A 20,934-nucleotide genomic window follows, 5' to 3' on the forward strand; every position below is an offset into this window, starting at 1 on the left:
TCATGTACAGATGTGAGAGTTGGACCATAAAGAAGGCTGGGCACCAAAGAATGGATGTTTTTAAATTGTGCTGGAGAAAACTCTTGAGAGTCCCTCGGACTGCAAGGAGACCAAACCAGTCAATCCTAGGGGAAATCAACCCTGAGTATTTCTTGGAAGGACTGATGCTGAAGCTCCCATACTTTGGGCACCTGATGTGAAGAGCTGACTCACTGAAAAGACCTTGATGCTGGGAAAGATTGAAGGCAGGAGGACAAAGGGGGTAGGACAGGATAAGATGGTTAGCTAGTATCATGGACTCAGTGAATGTGAATTTGAGCAAACTCAGTGAGATACTGAAGTTCAGGGAAGCCTGGCATGCTGCAGTCCCTGGGGTCACAGAGAGTCAGACACAACTTGGCAACTGAACAACAACAACAAGTGGGAGTCATGGAAGATGTTGACAGCTTGGCAGGGCAGAGACAGGGCCTGTGAGAAGAGTCATGGTCACGGACAGTGCACAGGGCAAGTGGGCTCACTGAGACCCCCACCCCTGGGGACAAGGGACCCCTTATCCCTTCCCAGAGCCACAGCTTCTAAGCATGATGGCTCCTAGGAGGCTGCCCGCAGGCACCCCTCATCTCTCATCCTTTAGCCTCAGAAGAAAGCAGCGTGGGTTGTTAAAACACATTTCATAATAAAGTAAACAAGTCTGGGTCCCAGGCTGCAGGACACGTGTTCAAGGCAAGTAACATGAGTCCTGTGACCTTTCCCACGCTGGCCGGCTGGGAGCTCGGCCACCTGTTGGGCCAGAACAAGTGCAGCCATGAAAGTCACCCAAGTCCCTCTTCCTCCAGCAGCAAATAGCAGCTTGCAGATGCCACAGGTGCCAGCTGAGGCCCAGGTGGGATGGGCTGTACGCAATGGCTCCTCCGGGGCTGGGGCCACAGCGCAGTTATTTATAAGCTCTGGCTGCTGCCAGCCATCCTGGATCAGGCTGGTTTGTTTGAGTCTCTGGTGCCAAGTGTTTTCCTTTTTTTTCTTTTCCCAGTGAGAATCTGAATCTGAACATCACCGGGGAAACCCAGAATCAAGTCACTGGATCAATACTTGCTCAACACCCACTGTCAAGGCCTCAAAGGTACAAATGTATGGCTTATCACCCACTCTCCCCTGGGATGACGGTGGGGCTGCTGGGTGTGTGTGTTGGGGGGGTACTTCTAAGAACACCTGCCTAGAATTTGTCCTTGAGTGTGTCCGGTGGCTTAGTGGTAAAGAACCCGCCTCCCAATGCAGGACACCCAGGTTCAATCCCTGGGTTGGGAAAATCCTCTGGAGAAGGAAATGGCAACCCATTCCAGTATTCTTGCCTGAAGAATCTCATGGACAGAGGAGCCTGGTGGCCTACAGTTCATGGGGTCGCCGAGTCAGACACAACTTAGCGACTAAACTGCAGTGTCCTTTTCAGAGAGGGATATGTCAGAGCTCTGTTGTTATTTACCAAGTAGATTGATGTCCCTGAAGAAAGGATGTCCAGAGTATTTGCATAATGTAGGGCTCAGGCCTGCACTGTGACTTCCACAGGCCCTGAGCACTTCTGTTTTTTTGGGTCTCATCCTTCATTAAAAAAAAATAAATAAAAAATTTTAAATTAAAAATTGGTATTGGGTTGGCCAAAAAGTTCATTTGGGTATTTTAATATCATCTTTCAGAAAAACCTGAATGAACATTTTGGCAAACCTAACACAAAGCAGACATAATTCAGGCTGGATTTGCTGCTATATATTCATTATTAATATATTCACTTTTTCCTCTTGATTTTGTAAATTGTGTGTGTGCCATACTCTCAGTCATGTCCAACTCTTTGTGACCCTGTGGACTGTAGCCCACTAGGCTCCTCTGTCCGTGGAATTTTCTGGGCAAGAATACTGGAGTGGGTTACCATTTTCTACTCCAGGGGATCATCTTGACCCAGGGATCGAACCTGAGTCTCTTGTGTCTCCTGCATTGGCAGGAGAATTCTTTACCACTGCGCCCACTGGGGAAGTAATTAAAACCTTTCTGAGGGCTCCTAAAGTCCCAGGGTCCAGTGAGTGCCTCCTGCTGGGCCTACCTCCCAGAGCTGTTTTATTCTCTGATGGTCACCCACATTCAGATTTACTGTGCTAAGTGATTTACAAGCAAAGTCCTATTTCTTCTCTGCAAAGTCCATGGGGAAGTTAGCCTCCCTACCCCAAACCCCAGATGGGGAAGCTGAGAAATGAGATCACTTGTCCAAGGTCACGCACAGCTGGGGCTACACCCACTGCCTTGTCCTCTATTTCCCCACTAGATGCCTCTTCACCCACACTTGACTTTAAAAAGCTTTCATGCCTACAGTTCATGCTTCCTGGAGGCCTCCGTTAGTCAGTAGCCACTTGTTCCTGGCCCAGTGAGATGCTACCAGGAATAGAAGGTCCAGGCAGAGAGAACCACAGGGGTGTGGCTGTGTCTGGAGCCAAGCTATCCTCTCCCCCACCTCCCTGGACATCCCTGGGCCCAGCGCCCTTGGTGTTGTTCAGTACCCGAGGCAGCTGGCTCTGTCCGGCCTTGACTGCCTCAGACCCAGGGCCACTGCCCTGTGAAAATTAGTAAAAGGCGTCCCTTCCTCAAGACCCTTAATTGCCAGGAAACTGGTGCATTAAACACCCAGATCTATGATGTGCAATGTGTTTGTTATGTGAATGGGGCCCTTGTAATGTGTGACGTGTGCATCCTGCCCAACCAGACAGGGTGGCCCTGGCCAAGCTCCCAGAGCCCTGTTGCCAATGCCTGCTTTCAAGGATGCTTGAAGTGATAATAGGCCAGTCTTGGGAGAAGGCTGGAGATGAAAGCATTTGCAGCAGAGAGGCGTGGGGGCGGGGGGCAGGGGAAAGGTCTCAGGCTGGCTCCAGAAGGAGGGGTTGGGGGGTTGCAGTTGGAGTTGAAAGCAGAAGTCCAGGCTGCCTGATGGTCACATGGGGAGTTGTACTTGAGGTCAGGAACATCCAGCCCTGCGAGAACCAAAGGTGGGCCTTGGAGCATGCACCGAGTGCTACAAAGGCAAAGACAAAGAGGCAATTACGCCTGTCGGGGCAGAAAGGACAACCAAGAAATGCTTCATGAGAGACAAAGCATCTGAGCTGGGCTTTGGCAGGATAAATAGGAGTTCGCTGTGCCAAGAATCTGGAAGAACATTTTAAAAAGTGTGTAGGGCTTCCCGGCTGGCTCAGTGGTAAAGAATCCACTTGCCAATGCAGGAGACATAGATGTGATCCTTGGGACAGGAAGATTCCCACATGTTGCCTAGCAACCAAGCCCGTGGGCCGTGACTACTGAGCCTGTGCTCTAGAAGCTGGGAGCTGCAAGTACTGAACCCACGTGCCCTAGAGCCCATGCTCCGCAACAAGAGACGCCACCACAATGAGAAGCCTGCGCACCACTGCTAGAGAGTAGCCCCCACCCACCATGACCAGCGAAGAGTCCATGTAGCAGTGAAGATGCAGCAGAGCCAAAAATAAATAAATAAAATCATTATGTTTTAAACAAGGTGTGTCAAAGAGAAGGAACAGAGAGGCAGGAGACTACAGAACTTCAAAAGACCCCTGGGTCACCCCTGTCTGGCACTGACCCACTCTGTTACAGGAGTTGTTTACCACATTGCTTTCCCAAGGCCCTGTAGGCTCCTGTGGGCAGGGACTGAGTCCAGTTTGCTTGTATCTCAGAACAAGGTTATGGCCTGGCATAAACGGGCTCTTGATAAATATGTGCAGGAAGAATGTACCAGCTGTTGATTGACTGTCTGTTGCAGCCAGGGTTTAAGGGGCTGGGAATTGGGATGGGAAGGAGGGAGGAAGCAAGGCGGAGAAGACCAGCTGGAGACACTGTGTGGGCCTGGGGGCTCTGCCATGGAGCCTGTGTTTCACTGTGTTGGGAATGTGGGGTCAACAGAAGGGTGATCCAGACCTGCCTAGGTCACCAGATCTGTTGCCAAAGGTTTGGGGTGGCCTCCAGTTCAAGGGTGGCTCAGTGGTAAAGAATCCCCCTGCCAATGCAGAAGTCACAGGAGACTGGGTTCGATCCCTGGCTCAGGAAAACCCCTTGGAGGAGAAAATGGCAACCCACTCTAGTATTCTTGCCTGGAGAGTCCCGTGGACAGAGGAGCCTGTATAGGGTTACAAAGAATTGCATATGACTGAGCATGTACGCACCAGGCCAAGTGGGCAGAGCCTTGAGATAACAGAGGAGAGAGGAGGAAAGTGTTGGGGCTGTGGGCTCCTGGCCATATCTACTTGCTCTAAAATGATGAAAACTGGGGAATTCCCTTATGGTCCAGTGGTTAGGGCCTCTCACTGTCACTGCCGAGGCCCTGGGGTTCAATCCCGTGTTGGGGAACTGAGATCCTACAAGCCATGTGGCATGGCCAAAGGGAGGAAAAAGATAGAGACAGTCCCACTGAGGGAAAGAGGGAGTTCTCCAGTTTAGAGGCATGAGTCAGGAAGAGCGGCATAGTCTCCTGGGTCAACTTGGGTGTGGTAACATTTGGAAAACATAACCTGTCACAGGGCTAGCATATAAAACTATTCACTCAGCACCATGACCAAGTGGGATTTATGCCAAGTGTGAAAGGCTGGTTCAACATTTAAATACCAATGAATGTAATCTATCATATCAACAGGCTAAAGAAGAAAAAGGATCACATGATCATATCAACAGATGCAGAAAAAGCATTTGACAAAATCCAACACTCATTCAAGATTAAAGCTTCCAGCAAATCATTAAGAGGGGTACTTCCTCAACTTAAAAAACATCTACAAAAAAACTACAGCTAACATCATACTTAACAGTGATAAACTTGAAGCTTTCCTGCTAACATCAAGAACAAGGCAAGGATCTCCCCTCTCACTAGTCCTTTTCAACATTTCGCTGCAAGTCCTGGCTAACGCAATAAGACAAGAAATGGGAGTAAAAGTTATACAGATTGGGAAGGAAGAAATAAAACTGTATTCACACATGACACAATTTTCTCTGTAGAAAATCTGAAAGGACCAACAACAACGAAAGCTCTTGGAATTAATGGGCAATTTTAGAAAAGCTGTAGGATACAAAGGTAATACATAAAATCCAAAAGTTTTCCTGTACACCAGCAACAAACGAGTGGAACTGAAGTTAAAAACATATCATCATTTACATTAGCAGCCCCCCAGATCTATATGAGGAAAACTACAAAATTCTGATGAAAGAAATCAAAGAACCAAATAAATAGGAAGGTGTCCATGTATCAAGATGTCGTGTGTGCTAAGTCACCCAGTCATGATCAACTCTTTGTGACCCTATGAACTGTAGCCTGCCAGGCTCCTCTGTCCATGGGAGTCTCCAGGCAAGAATATTGGAGTGGATTGCCATGCCCTCCTCCAGGGGATCTTCTCTACCCAGGGATTGAACCGGCACCTCTTATGTCTCCTGCATTGACTGGTGGATTCTTTTACCACTAGCGCCAACCTGGGAAGCCCAGCAAGATGTCAGTTCTTAACTCGATCTTCAGATTCAACGTGATCCAAATCAAAATGGCAGCAAATTATTTTATGGATATTGATAAGCTGATTCTAAAGTTTATTTAGAGAGGCAAAAGACCCAGAATAGCCAACTCAGTATTGAAGGAGAAGAACAAAATCAGAGGACTGACTTAACCCAATTTCAAGACTTATTATAAAGCTATAGTAATCAAGACTATAATAATAGCAAAAGAACAGACAACTAGATCAATGGAACAGAATAGAAAGCTCAGAAGCATACTCACATAAATATAGTTAACTGATCTTTAACAAAGGAGCAAAGGTAATACAAAGGAACAGAGGAAATCTTTTCAACAAATGGTGCTGGAACAGCTGGGCATCTATATGCAAAGGAAGCATCCAGACATAGATCTTACATCCTGAAAAATTAACTCACAATGGATGATAGACCTAAATACAAAGAGCAAAACAGTAAAGATTCTTGAAGATGATATCAGAGAAAATCTAGGTGGCCTTGGGTATGGTGATGACGTTTTAGATATAACACCAAAGGCACAATCCATGAAGGAAGAACTGATAAGCTGAACTTCATTAAAATAAAAACTGCTCTGTGAAAAAAGATGTCAAGTGCATGAGAAGACAAGCCACAAACTGGGAGGAAATATTTGCAGAAGACATATCTGATAAAGGACTGTTATCCAAAATATACAACAAAGTCTTAAAACTCAACAAGACATCAAACAACTTAATTATAAAACGGCAAAAGAAAAAAATATAATGGCAAAAGATTTGGACACCCTACCAAAGAAGATATACTGATGGCAACATGCATATGAAAAGATATTCAACATCATATGTCATTAGAGAAATGCAAGTTAAAACAATGAGATACCGCTAGACTCTTAACAGAATGGCCCAAATCCAGAGCACTGACAACACCAAATGTTGATGAGGGTGTGGAGCAGCAGGAACTCTCATTCATTGCTGGTGGGAATGGAATGTGATTCAGCCACTTTGGAAGACAGTTTGCCAGCTTCTTATGAAACTGAACATACTCTCACCGATATAATCCAGCAATCTCAGTCCTTGGTATTTACCCAAATGAACTGAAAACTTACATCTACACAAAAGCCTGCACTCGGACGTCCAGAGCAGCTTTATTCATAATCTCCAAAACTCGAAAGCAAACAAGAGGTCCTTTGGAAGGTGAATGGATAATGAACTGTGGAATATTCACCCAACAGGATATTATTTAAGAGAATTCCCTGGAGGTCCAGTGGTTACGACTCCACTCTTTCACTGATGTGAACCTGGGTTCAGTACCTGGCCCAGGATCTAAGACCCCCACAAGCTGTGCTGCCAAAAAATAAAAAAATAAAATAAATAAACCTGAAGCTTGTTAAAAAAAAGAATATTATTCAAGATTAAAAAGAAATGAGCTCTCAAGCCATGAAAAGATGTAGGGAATACAAATGTATGTTACCAAGTGGCAGACACCAATCTGAAATGGCTACATACTTTATAATTCCAGCCACATATATGACATTCTGGAAAAGGCAAAACTGAAGATGGGAAAGGATCAGTGGTTGCCAGGGGATGGGGGAGAGCGGGATTAACAGGAGACACGAAGAGGCTTTTTAGTCAGTGAAGTTTCACTCTGTAAGACACTAGTGGATATGTGTCCTTATACATCAGTCAAAACCCATAGAATGTACAACACCAAGAATGAACCCAAGTGAAGTATGAACTTTGGGTGGTGATGTGTCAGCATAGGTTCATTGATTGTAACAAAAATGTCACTCTGTGGTGAGGGAGGCTATGAGTGTGAGAGTTGTGGTTTAGTCTCTATGTCATGTCTGATTCTTTTTGCAACCCCATGGACTGTAGCCTGCCAGGCTTCTCTGTCCATGGGATTTCCATGGCAAGAATACTGGAGTGGGTTGCCATTTCCTTCTCCAGGGGATCTTTCCAACCCAGGGATCAAACTCACATCTCCTGCATTGGCAGGCAGATTCTCTACCACCAGGGAAGCCTGTGAGTGTGAAGCGACAGGAGGTAAAAGGGAAATCTCTGAAATTTCTGCTCAATTTTGCTGTGAACCTAAACCTGCTCTAAAAAATAAAGTCCATTACAAATTACTGAGTCAATCTCCCTTCCTACTCCAGTCATCAGACCTTGAGCTGGGGGGTGGAAGGAGAGATGGGAGCTCACAGGAGAGGGGCTCCAGAAGAAGCAAAGGACCCCAGCTGTCCCACATCCAGGCCTGCTCAGGTCATGCCCACCTTTCCAGGCCTCAACAGCCTAGGAGGGGACACTTGAGGGGGTTGATGGTGACTGTAAAACATGGGCTGGGTGGGGACTTCCCTGGCGGTCCTGTGGTTAAGACTCTGTGCTTCTACTTCAGGGGGCACAGGTTCGATCCCTGGTCGGGGAACTAAGATTCCACATGACCAAAACAACAAAACCCAACTCCCATCCCTAAATCCAAGGGTTGGGTAGTCACCTTCTGGGCAAACTGCCTCTGGACTCTGGCTCCAGAGGTCCTGGCTCCACCACTTTTCAGCTGGGAAACTTGCCAAGTGGATGCGTGTCTGCGAAATTGGCAATCACAGTAGTGCACCTACTGTGGGCGCCGATGAAAATTACCGGAGTGACACAGGTGGATGGCCCTGAGCGGACAGCTGGACAGCAATACCAGCCAGGAGGGAATCGTCAGATCTCCGCGTTCCTGCAGGCGCCGCTGCGCCCCCTGGTGGCCGCATAGGGAGCGGCAGCACTGGCCGGCGGCCTGGGGCAGAGCCATGCTCCCTCCTGTCGCTGTGTGCGGCTTGCTTTGCCAGCAGTGAGCATCGAGTGCTTGCGTGCCCTGTCGCTTCAGGAGTGTCCGACTCTTTGCGACCCTATGGACTGTGGCCCACCAGGTTCCTTCTGTCCATGGGGTTCTCCAGGCACGAATCCTGGAGTGGGCTATTGTACCTTCATTAATCAAGCGTCTCTAGGGGCGGCCATGCTGAGTTTTCTCCCGGTTTCCTCTCTCTCGGGTCCTGGGGTCGCCATCCCCAGGACAGGTTTGGTGGATGCTTGTAGAACTGTGCTCTACAACTCTATCCAGGATGCTTGTCCTGTGTCTCCCCGTTGGGCTCTCCCAGGACACAACCCCAGAGGTGGAGGAGCCAACCCCTTCCTCTCTGGAAAGCATGTACCAGCCCCAGGCAGCCCACCCTACTAAGCTGGACTGGTAGGGATGGATGTACCTACAGGCCTCTCCGGGGACTGTCTGTCAAGGAGCAGGAAATCCAGGGAAGGGCCCTGCTCCCTGGTTTTTAAGGGACACTGACTGAGTGCCACCACTTGGAGGGCCTTTAGCCACTCCTGTCTCCCCAGTGCGTGCCTGCTGCGTGTGTGCTCAGTCGCTCAGTTATGTCTGACTCTTTGTGACCTTGTGGACTGTAGCCTGCCAGGCTCCTCTGTCCATGGGATTTCCCAGGCAAGAATACTGGAGTGGGCTACCATTCCCTTTCTCCAGGACGTCTTCCTGACCCAGGGATGAAACCCGTGTCTCCCAAGTCTCCTGCATTGGCAGGCGGATTCTTTACCACTGAGCCATCTGGGAAGCCCATCTCCCCCAGCAACCACAAATAAGGAAAAAAAAAAAAATTGGCAAAGTATGTGTTTCAAATTTCCAAGTTGATGGGACTACTGTTTAATTCATCAAACAAAGAAATTAAGAAAAAAAAATAATGTACTGGTGAGGTAATTGATTGGTCATTAGGGGGAATTCTAGATTCCACTTTAAAAAACTCTATTAGGTAACTTGTTTGTAAGGATAAAGTTTTTTTCTTTTAAGGTGTACCTAATTTTATTTATTTTTTGACTGCACCATGTGGAGTGCAGGGATCTTATTTCCTCGGGATTGAACCTGTGCCCCCTGACTTGGGAGTTCGGGATCTTAACCACCAGGGAAGACTCAGGGATAAAATATTTATTAATAACACATTTCTGGATGATTTTATGGTGCTGTCCTCAGTTGGCACCATGTCAGTGTGCCCTCTGTCCCAGGCTAGAGCCCTTGAAGAGCCACCCTCGAGCCCTCTGATGAGAGTGGACCCCCACCCGCCTGACTGTTGGTATCTAGGTGCCCATCCTAGGACAGCCTGAGTATTAATAGATTCTAGAGGAAACTGGCAAAGGGCACAGTTCTGCAGGCCAGAAGCTGAATGGAGCCCCTGCACCGCGCCCCTGCCCGGCTGGGATAGCAGAGTAGGAACCGTTGGGGAGGGAGTAGAGAACACTGTGTCCGTGAGTCCGTGTTTGGGGTTTTAGTCTGGACCTGAGCAGGTTGTGAAATAAGGGCATTTGAGCCATGTTTATCGAAATTTCAAAGGACCGTTTGGCCCAAAGTGACATATTTAGTTTAATATCATTGATGTTGCCTTGGATGTCAGAGTGCTGCCAGAAAAAGGCTCTGTGATCAGGCTGCCAGGGCTGGAGGATGGCTGATGGTTCTGCAAGGAGAACAGGAGGGCCTCTGAGCTCAGGGAAGAAGGAGGGGTGTGGGGCTTCCGTGTAGACTGTGACCAAGCTAGGAACTAGGCGGGGGCCTCGCCTGTCCCCACCCGCACTCAGGGTTTCACAGATCCCCGTGTTTCTTACACCTCTTTCACAGGCTCAGAAATCTCAAAAGGACGTGGACAAATTTGAGGTTCAAAAAAAAATTTGACGTGGAAAAAAATTGATGTCATTTGAAAGACATCAATTGTGCAGTATTTTTCATTTTTCTCTGACAGAGTTTCATGTGCATTTTCTGTTTTAAGCTTCATTTTTCTACGATAAAACTAGTAGAGCCACAGAGAGCTGGGGAACCTGGGGATGAAAAGCAAGTAAAACCCCTGTGGCTCAGATCATAAAACACGGTTGGCATGTGGCTCCATTCCCTCTGTTCGTGAACATGGCTACAATCCCAGGTCACTTGCAAATCCAAGTTATGTGTTAAGATAGCAAAACATGGAGAGAGTAGGTCTTAAGTGTTCTTAATACACACATACACACATACAGACAGGCAACTATGTGAAGATATGGATGTGTTAATTAGCTTGATTATGGCAATCATTTCACAGTGTATACCTGTATCAAATCTTTTCTTTGTATACTTAATGTATATAATTGTTGTCAATTAAATATAAAGTTGGAAAAAATTAAAAGCAGATTTCTTCAACAAATAAATTGCAAGATGAACAGGGAACCCATAGATAAAAAGAAATTTAAATGTCAGGTCAACCAATCAGTGGATCCTGATTCAAACAGACTGCTTTTTAAAAAAAGAATATTTTTGGCATCAAGGAGACTATTCATAATACAGCATTAATGATTTAATTATGTTGAAGTTTATTTTTAGGTGTGGTGAGATTAAAAAGATTCTGTACTTTTTGTGCATTTAGAAATATTTACAGATGGAATAATATACTCTCTTGGATTTGCTTTAAAACAATAACAGTTGGAGGGAGAGGGTAGAGGTCAAGATGAAATGAGGATAAATGTGACAACGTGTTGGTGGCATGTGGGATCTTAGTGCCCCTACTAGTGACTGAACCTGTGCCCCCTGCACTGGAAGCATGGAGTCCTAACCACCGGAATGTCAGGGAATTCCCTATTTCTCTATTTTTAAAAAATACGTTTGCAATTCTCCATAATAAATACCCCATAATAAAAAGTTTAATTTTTGTTTTTAAAGGACATGCAGGGACTAGGACTGACCTTTTGTTGCAAAGGGACTCAGTCACTGAGAGGTACCCCATGGGCTTTGTTGTTGTTTAGTTACTAAATGATGTCTGACTCTTTTTGACCCCATGAAGTGCAGCACACCAGGCTTCCCTGTCCTTCACTAACTGTCAGAGTTTTCTCAAACTCATGTTCATTGAGTCGATGATGCCATCAACCATCGTTCTCTGTCACACCTTTCTCCGGCCCTCAATCCTTCCCAGCATCAGGGTCTTTTCCAAAGAGTCAGCTCTTTGCATTAGGTGGCCAAAGTATTGGAGCTTCAGCTTCAGCATCAGTCCTTCCAATGAATATTTGCTGGGAAGAGGCTATTCAGACTGGTCCAGCCACCAACTCCCTCCAGATGCTCCTTCCTAAGGCTCAGTAGGGTTTCCCAGGTGCCTCAGTAAAATTCACCTGTCAATGTAGGAGACACGGGAGACCCAGGTTTGATCCCAGGAAAGATACCCTGGAAGAGGAAATGGCAACCCACCCCAGTATTCTTGCCTGGAGAATCCCGTGGACAGAGGATCCTGGCAGGCTGAGGTCCATGGGGTCGCAGAGTCAGACCCAACTGAGCAAGTGAGCGTGTATGAAGGCTCAGTATCCAGTGTCCGCCAGGGGGCGCTGAGACCATGTTTAACTGACCCAGAGCTGAGGGGCTGGACCTTTCTGGACCGCCTTTGGGGTGTGCTAAGATTTCAGACTCTCCGTGGGAAAAGTTTGGGCACAAACCTAAGAGATGTGCAGAGGGTCAAGGCGAGGGCTGATATCGCAAGAATGTTGCCGAAAACCTGTGGATGAAAATTGGGCTTTCCTGCTGATTTCTTGAGAGAATTTTATTTCTTTGGCTTCTATCCCTGAGTTTCTCTAGTCTCCATTGTGGGTTTTTTATTTTTTTAATTGTTGGAGGGAGGGATATAATTCACATATCATAGAGTTTACCCATTTAAAGTGTACAGTGCAGTCATTTCTAGAAGATTCACAGATATGTGAAACTGTTACCTCTTTCAATGTTAGTCTTTTTGTTTGTTTTTTAAATCCCCTCAAAAGAAAACTGCTGGGCTTCCCTGGTGGCAAAGTAGGTGGGACTCCGCCTGCCAACGCAGGGGATACAGATTCAATCTCTGATCCAGGACGATTCCACATGCCACAGAGCACCTAAACCCGTGTCACAACTCTTGAGCCTATGCTCTGCAACGAGTGAAAATGAAAGTCGTTCAGTCGTGTCTGACTCTTTGTGACCCCATGGACTATACAGTCCATGGAATTCTCCAGGCCAGAATACTGGAGTGGGTAGCCTTTCCCTTCTCCAGGGGATCTTCCCAACTCAGGGGTCAAACCCAGGTGTCCTCCATTGCAGGCGGATTCTTTACCAGCAGAGCCACAAGGGAAGCCCGCAACAAGAGAAGCCATCACAGTGAGAAGCCCTTACACAGCAACAAGGAGTAGACCCCACTCACTGCAGCTAGAGAAAGCCCGCACAAAGCAACGAAGACCCAACACAGCCAAAAATAAAACCGGGAAAAAAAAGAAACTGAGTGCCGTTTGGCTGTCTCCTAACTACCTTCCTGACCCCTGCCCCTAGCTCTAAGCCACCACTTATCTACTTTCTGTAGATTTCCCCACACTGGATATTCCCTTGTGGGTCTGATGAGTGAAGAGGCTTTTTTCTCTCTCATCTTGGAAGTGAGAGCATTATGGGGACCACCCCCCACCCCCAGGGCCTCCTGTCCCTCCCTCTTGGTAAGCTTGGTCCAGAAGCTACAGGTTGCCATGACGCCCTCTATACTGCTCAATGAAACTGGCTCCTCCAAAATTAGAGTCTGAGGAGGCTGGGGTCCCCTGGATCACAGACCCCAGTACACACATGTGTGCACACAGGAGGAATTAGAGTGGGCTGGAGAGCAATTTCAGTTCAGAAAGACTCTGACTGCCCTCATAGCTGGCCAGGGAGATTGTACAGCCCCTGTGGAAGTGAGCTGGCAGCTCCTCAAAACTCAAAGTCACCACATGCCCCAGTAATTCCACAACTAGGTTTACATCCAAGAGAATTGAAACTGTACATCTGTGCAACAAACTTGTACACAAATGCTCTTAGAAGCATTATTCACAATGGCAAAAAAAAAAAAAATGGAAGCCACCCAATGTTTATCAACAAAGAAATAGATAAAATGTAGCATACGTGTAGAACAGAATACTATTCAGTCATAAAAAGAATGAAGTACTGATACACGAATGAACCTTGAAAACATGAAGGTCAATGTGTGAAACCAGACACAAAAGGCCACATATTATGTGATTCCATTTGCAGGAAAGGAAATAAACAAATTTATGTAGACAGAAAGTAGATAAGTGGCTGCCTGGGGTTGGGGGAAGGGGGGACTGGGAATGACTGCTAATGGGGATGGGGTTTTTGGGGGGAGATGAGAATGTTCTGGAGTCAGATAGTGGTGATGGTTGAACAACCCTGTAAATAGTTACAGTGAATTTCACACTTTAGAATGGCTAAAATGGCGAGGGGGAAAAAAAAGACTGAACCCGAGGGGCCGTCTTTCAGTCAGGGAGATGGGCAGCAGGTCTGAAGACTCCTTCTAGAACTGGGGTGCAGAGCAAAATCTGGAATGTTCCAGATCATGGGCTGCGGTTGTCCTCACCGCTCCCCTGAAACGGCTCTTGTCTGGGTCACGGATGATATGCTCCTGGTTTTCTCCTGCTTCGCTGATGGCTGGTCTTCAGCCTCCTCCACTGGTCCCTCCTTCTCTGCCTCCCAAGTGTCTCCAGCCATCAGTGCAGCCTGAACTGCCCCTGCCTCCAGACTCCCTCGTCCACCTGCCTCTCCATCTTGCTGAGCTGCCCAACAGGAAGTTCAAAGCTAACTTCTGCACAACCACTTCCGCCCTCCCATCCCAGTCTGCTCCTGACCCCTGTGATCTGTACCCCATCTTTCCAGTGGCCCAGGCAAAAGACGCTGGGGTCATCCCTGGCTCTTTCTCTCACACTCAACATCCAGTCTCTCAGAAAAATTCCTTCAGTTTGGTGATGTGAGAAGATGCTCTGGATTTGACTGTTCTCACCACCTCCCCTGCTTCCTCTCTCTACCAATTACTGTAATAACCCCCTGGGGAGTCTCCCTTTTGCTCTTCCAGAATCTTCTCAACATAGCAGCCACACTGATCATTTAAAAAATAATAATAATTAATTTTACTTTGGACTGCATCGGGTCTTAGTTGCGGAATGTGGGATCTTAGTTCCCAGATGAGGGATTGGATCCAGGGAAGCCTCACATTGATCCTTTTAATCATGAATCAGATCATGTCATTCTTCTGCTCGAAACCTCCCAAGGCCCCCATTTCACTGAGGGGAAAAAGCTGAAGTTTGTTCTGTTATCGAGTCTAAGCTTGTACTGCTCGCCTGACAGGCCAATAATTGTGACATGAGTTGTTGGGGCAAGGAATCACTTTATTCGGAAAGCAAGCAAACTGAGAAGCCGGTGGACTCACGCTGCCGAGAACCATCTCGCCCGAGTTAGAATTCTGGCTCTTTCCATACTAAAAGGGGAGGGAGCAAACTCAAACACAACCTGCTTCCACTCAGACTCTGGAGGGGACATGTTCATTTCTGCACATCACCTTGCAGTCAGCATCATCGATTCAATGGAAGTGAATCTGAGCAAACTCTGGGAGATGGTGAAGGACCGGGGAGCCTGGCATGCTGCAGTCCGTGGGGTCGCAAAGAGTCGGACATGACTTGGTTACTGAACAACAACAAGGCTGCAGTCATTGGCCGATGGACCTGGTCAGGATGTTCCCTGTGAGCTAACAAAGGTGTTTTAGCTTAATGCTCATTACCTGGGAAGTAGGGTTCCCAGAGCTGGGCTATTATGTATAATTTAAGCTTATGGGCACCATCTATACAGTGATTAACTTCCAGCCACTTTATCCAGGGAAGGATGATTGAGCTGTGTGTCAGCAAAGAGGAGTCTGCAGTGCCAGACTGCAGCCCCATTTAATTTTTTTATTGTGGTAAAATACACATAATAAGTTTTCCAGGTGACCCAAGTGGTAAAGCATCTACCTGCCAATGCAGGAGACTCAGGTTTGATCCTTGGGTCTGGAAGATCCCTTGGAGAAGAAAATGACAACCCACTCCAGTATTCTTGCCTGGAAAATCTCATGGACAGAGGAGCCTGGCGGGCTACAGCCCATGAAGTTGCTAAGAGTCAGACATGACTGACTGAGAATGTATGCATGCAAAATACATATAACATGAATGTTACCATTTTAAATCATTTTAGAGTATATACTTCAGTGGCATTAGAGGCATTTACCCTGCCCGGCAACCACCATTATTGTTTAGTTCCAGAACTTTTTCATCACCCCAAAAAGAGACCCCACACCAATTAAGAAGCTGCCTTCAGTTCTTTCTTCCCTCCAGCCCCTGGAAATCACTTGTCTGCTTTCTGCCTCTATAGATATACCTATTCTGGACATTTCTTTCTTTTTTTTTTTTTTTAATTAAAAGTTAAAAAAAAAAAGCTTTTGGCTGTGCTATGAGGCTTGCAGGATCTTAGTTCCCCAACCAGGCATTGAACCCACACCCCCTGCAGTGGAAGTCCTGACCACTGGACTGCCAGGGAAGGCCCTCTGGACATTTCATATAAATGGTGTGCCTGTGTCTGCTCAGTCATGTCTGACTTGATAACGCAGGATAATATTTTGAAATACCTGGCATACAAAGCATGCATGATATCCCTAACAAAGAGCGAACTTCCTTGAGGAATTACGCTATCATGCCAGATTATGACATCTGACAAAGGGAAAGTAATTTCAACCATAAAATTAAGCAATCTGACATGACAGACAATGGAAGGCTTGATTTGACATTCCACATGGATCAGAATACAAGGGCATGTAAATGGAATCGCAGCCTGTGCTGCCGTTTGTGTCCATTTCCTTCTCTGAGCATGTGTTGAGGGTTCACTGGGTTGTGCCCAAACTTGATTCTTCTTTATGGCTGAGCGACATTCCAATGCATGGCTGTGCTTCCCTGTGTTCATCCAGTCATCTGTCTATGGACACCTGGGTGGTTTCCACTTTTTGTGAACAATGCTGCTATGAACATTCATGTACAAGTTCCTGTTTGACGTGTTTAAAATAGTAAACATTAAGTCCCACCTAGAAGAACAAAACACCAGTTGCCCAAGAACAGGAAAGATCTGTGACCCAAATCTGGAGTTTTCCCGCATTCTCATCTCAGTAAGGACCAATGGTGTGATGCAGTTCTTGGGGAAACCAATGAATGAATACAGTCATCAGAGCATCTTTTGCTCTGTTTGGACCAGAGACCAGATGCACTTGGCTGTTTACTATTAGAGGTAGCAGTGATTGGAGAATAAGTCCCTCCTTGCCAAAAGTACCAGCCCCTTCATGTCCTGGGATGATCAGTCATGAGCGTTGACAGATTATGAGTTCCACAGTCAAGGTTCATATCCTTGGGTTCAAATCCCAGTTCTGCTACTTCTTGGGGCTTCCCAGGTGGTGCTAGTGGTAAGGAACATGTTTGCCAATGCAGGAGACATGAAAGACGTGGGCTGCATCCCTGGGTAGGGAAGATGCCCTGGAGGAGGGCAGAGCAACCCACTCCAGTATTTCTGCCTGAAGAATCCCATGAACCCCTTCCATGGAGCAGCCTGGCGGGCTACAGTCCATAGGGTTGAAAAGAGTCGGACACAATGGAAACAACTTAGCATGCACGCTACTTCCTGACCGTGTGGTCGGGTTTGTCACGTAACCTGTCCAACCCTACTGTCCACTCCTTATAATGAAAACCTCCTGGGTGGTTTTTTCGGGGGAGTAAGATAATGTGGCTGAGCCCTCCAGCAGTATCTGCTATGTGGAAGATGCTCCACAGACATTTAAAAAATGTTTATTCATTTGGCTGTGCTGGGTCTTAGTTGCTGCACTTGGGATCTTTGATCATCAATCTTCACTGTGACATGGGGAATCTTTAGTTGTTGTTCAGTCCCACAGTCATGTCTGACTCTTTGTGACCCCATGGACTGCAGCACACCCAACTTCCCTATCCTTCACCATCTCCCAGAGTTTGCTCAAACTCATGTCCTTCAAGTCGGTGATGCCATCCAACCATCTCATCCTCCATCACCCCCTTCTCCTTCTGCCTTCAAACTTTTTCAACATCAGGGTCTTTTCCAATGAGTCAGTTCTTTGCATCAGGTGGTGAAAATATTGGAGCTTCAGCTTCAGCATCACTTCTTCCAATGAATATTCAGGACTGATTTCCTTAGGATTGACTGGTTTGATATCCTTGCAGTCCAAGGGACTCTCAAGAGTCTTCTGCAACACCACAGTTCAAAAGCATCAATTCTTTGGCACTCAGCCTTCTTTATGGTCCAACTCTCACATCCATACATGACTACTGGGAAAACCATAGCTTTGACTATACAGACCTTTGTTGGTAAAGTAAGGTCCCTGCTTTTTAATATGCTGTCTAGGTTTGTCATAGCTTTTCTTCCAAGGAGCAAACGTCTTTTAATTTTATGGTTTTAGTTTTGGCATGTGAACTCTTAGTTGAGTCATGTGGAATCTACTTCCCTGACTTAGGATCGAACCTGAACCTCCTGCATTGGGGGTGTGGAGTCTTGGAGTCTTAGCCACTGGACCACTAGGGAAGTTCCTCTCCATGGGCATTTTCAGGGACCTGGGATGCTGGAATGACCAGGGGAGGTGGTTGGGATGGTCCCAAAGCTCCAGGATTACCCGCTAAGTCACATGGCTTTGCTTCTCAGGTTTAATGTGCTTTACACAGAAACATCACGACACAAAGCAGTTTCCTCTTACAGCCTGATAAAGAGGATCCAGGGAGGGCAGAAAAGCAGGCCAGGAGCAGGAAGAAAACTCACGCTCAGATAGAACATGTGATTCCATGAGTATCTCAAATATGCTCAATCCAGCCAAGATCGTGTCTGCAATCAGGCCGATGAGAAGTCCTTGCACAAAAATAGCACCCTTGGAGATAAGAGGATGTTTCTTACCGGGAGAATTTTCTTTTGGGTCTTCACATAGTTCACCAGTGACTCTGGAGGGAATTTTGAGGAATGAAGGCAATAAAAGTGATGAAGAGCTTGGAGGGCCTGATTATGAGTGAAGATGAAACAACAGCCTGGCCGTAGCATGGGTTTCGGGGAGTTGTGGCCTCCATCTGGCAGATGCGAGGGTCCCAGATGGAAGGAGAGGTTGGAGGAGTCTGGGAGGGTGTAAGTAGGAGTAATGGTGTGATATTATGAAAAGAAAGCGATAGGCTGTGGATAAGATGGTTTCTGGGCAAAGAGCCTGTTTAGGAAACTAATAGCCTCCCAAGGGCGGTGGACATGCCTCATGGCTCGTTAAGGCAAACGTTTGACAAGATCAAAGTCTGAGAAGCTGCTCTGTTGGGAGTGACCACCTCCTCCCCAACTCAGATGCTTCATCTCCACACCCCTTATCTCTTTCACAAGTTTGGAAGTGCCGTGTGGGTTTGCAACCCAGGTCTTCAGGGTGGTGGATGGAGTTCTGGCCCCTGAACACAGGCTCAGAGGAGAGCTTAGCAAGGAGGAGCAGATAGATGAGCTGGCTGGAGAGCATCTTTATCCACCCAGGGAGCAGAGGATGGAGGGTGCTGTTGGAATCCTGGGGTAAACAACACATGTGCTTCTGGCCTCTGGTCTGAGCCAAGTAGATATTGGAATGGTTCTACTCGGGCCAGTTTCTTTGATTTCTATGGTTCCTCTGCCCACTGGGTTGTGATGCCTCAACATTTCTGGTTGACAAGGCAGTTTCCTGTCTATTACCTCCTTTATTATGGTTACTATTTGAAGCTGACCTTTAGAGTGGCAGAAGTATTTGCATCATCTTGTCTGTTCCCTTGATTTGCTGTTGAGAATACTGAGGCCCCCAAAGAGCAAGTGACTTGACCTGAGGTAGCTGGTGATTCCAGACCTCGCATGTGGAACGCTGGAACCACGCGTGTGACACATATGAGAACAGGGCTTTGGTGAACTCCAGAAGGTTGCCTCTGGGAAGAGAAATGGGTGGCTGGGGGTGGACAGGGGTTGGAGAGAGACTTACTGTATTTGCCCATGTACACTGAAGATTTTTAAAAATATATTTATTTGATTTTCTGATCCAGAAGTTGCCCCTTTCTTTTTATTTATTTGGCTGCGCTGGGTCTTAGTTACAGCATGTACATCTAGTTCCCTGACCAGGGATTGAACCTGGGCCCCCTGAGTTGGGAGCACGGAGTCTTAGCCACTGGACCGCCAGAAGCTGCCCCTTTCTGAGAGCGGAGACCATTTGGAATGTGATCCACTCCTGTGTCTAGAATCCCACCTGCTCCTTTTCCCAGGAGCCAGTCAGCTCTCACTAGGGAGGCGGCAACCTCTGAGCTGGTGATGTGGCCACAGGGGCCTCAAGAAAGTTCCCTTTGGCTAGTGTTCACGTTGTGGTCAGTGGTCTGCGTGGAAGGGGCAGCATGGGTCCTGGAGCCACCATCCCCTCTCACTGGTAGAACTAGACGCTCTTTATCCAGAATTTGGTTTCCTTGTGCTGCTTTTCCTTCAGGAACAAACTGTTCATTCAAGAGCAGGTGTAAAAACCTTGTTTTGTGGGTCAGGAAGGCCACCTCTCGCTGCTCCATTGGAGGGACCCATTTGGCTCCTGGAGTCACCCCTGATGGCTGGCAGACAGAGACGAAGCTGTCCAGCCTGGGAGCCCCACAGCCTTGCACAGAGCCCTTGGATTGGCTGACCTCTGACCTCTGAGTTGGCTTGTTGGCAGATGGGCTGGCTAAGTGTAGGACCACAGCCAGACTGCTGGGATACAAATGTCACCCTGCCACTTAGCAGCTGTGTGACTTTGGGCAACTTACTCAACCTCTCTGTGCACTGTGCCCCCAGCTTCCATATTGTGTGGTAATAATAATACCAACTCCACCAAGCTCTTATGAGAATGAAATGGTTTGGTAGCTGCTCTTAAGACAATGCCTGGCACAGAAAGTTCTGTAAGTTCTTGTCACATAAACTGAAGCAAAGAGGGTGATCCTCAGCGGGACTCTGGCTCTCTCTCCGGTTCCAGGGTACTTTGTCACTGTGTTCTTCTTGTGTTTAGTAATTTTTTTTTTTTTTTTTGGCAGCGCTGCCTGTCTTTGTGGGATCTTAGTTCCCTGAACAGGGATTGAACCCAGGCCCTTGCAGTGAAAGCACCAAGTCCTAACCACTGGACTGCCAGGGAATTCTCTGGCACTTAGCTATTAAAAAAAAAAAAAAGATTTGTCAATTTTATTGATTCTTTTGGGTGTGTGGGGGGGAATCAGTTTCCTTCATTGAATTTCTCTACTCTTTTCCCATTTTCAATGTAATTGAGTTCTGCTATTTATTAGTTCCTTATTTATTTACTTATTTGGCTGCACGGGGTCTTAGTTGCAGTATTTGGGTTCATCAATCTTCCTTGCAGCATGTGGGATCTTTATTTGTGGCATGTCGGATCTAGTTTCCTCACCAAGGATCGAACCCAGACCCCTTGCATTGAGAGTCTGGAGTCTTAGCCAATGGACCACCAGGGATGGTCATTAATGAATGAATACGTAAATGAAACATCCCCCTTCTTCC

At 47.0% G+C, this 20,934-nt stretch overlaps 1 long non-coding RNA gene across 1 annotated transcript; it reads left to right on the plus strand.

Moving 5' to 3' along the window:
- Positions 1–805: 805 nt before the first annotated feature.
- Positions 806–7,651, plus strand: LOC139176395 (uncharacterized). Its single transcript, XR_011560820.1, has 3 exons — positions 806–883; positions 1,031–1,120; positions 4,676–7,651. It is a non-coding gene; the product is annotated as an uncharacterized lncRNA (long non-coding RNA).
- The last annotated feature ends 13,283 nt before the right edge of the window (positions 7,652–20,934 follow it).

The sequence above is a fragment of the Bos indicus genome, chromosome 16 (genome assembly GCF_029378745.1).
Source record: "Bos indicus isolate NIAB-ARS_2022 breed Sahiwal x Tharparkar chromosome 16, NIAB-ARS_B.indTharparkar_mat_pri_1.0, whole genome shotgun sequence".
Lineage (NCBI taxonomy): Eukaryota > Metazoa > Chordata > Mammalia > Artiodactyla > Bovidae > Bos > Bos indicus.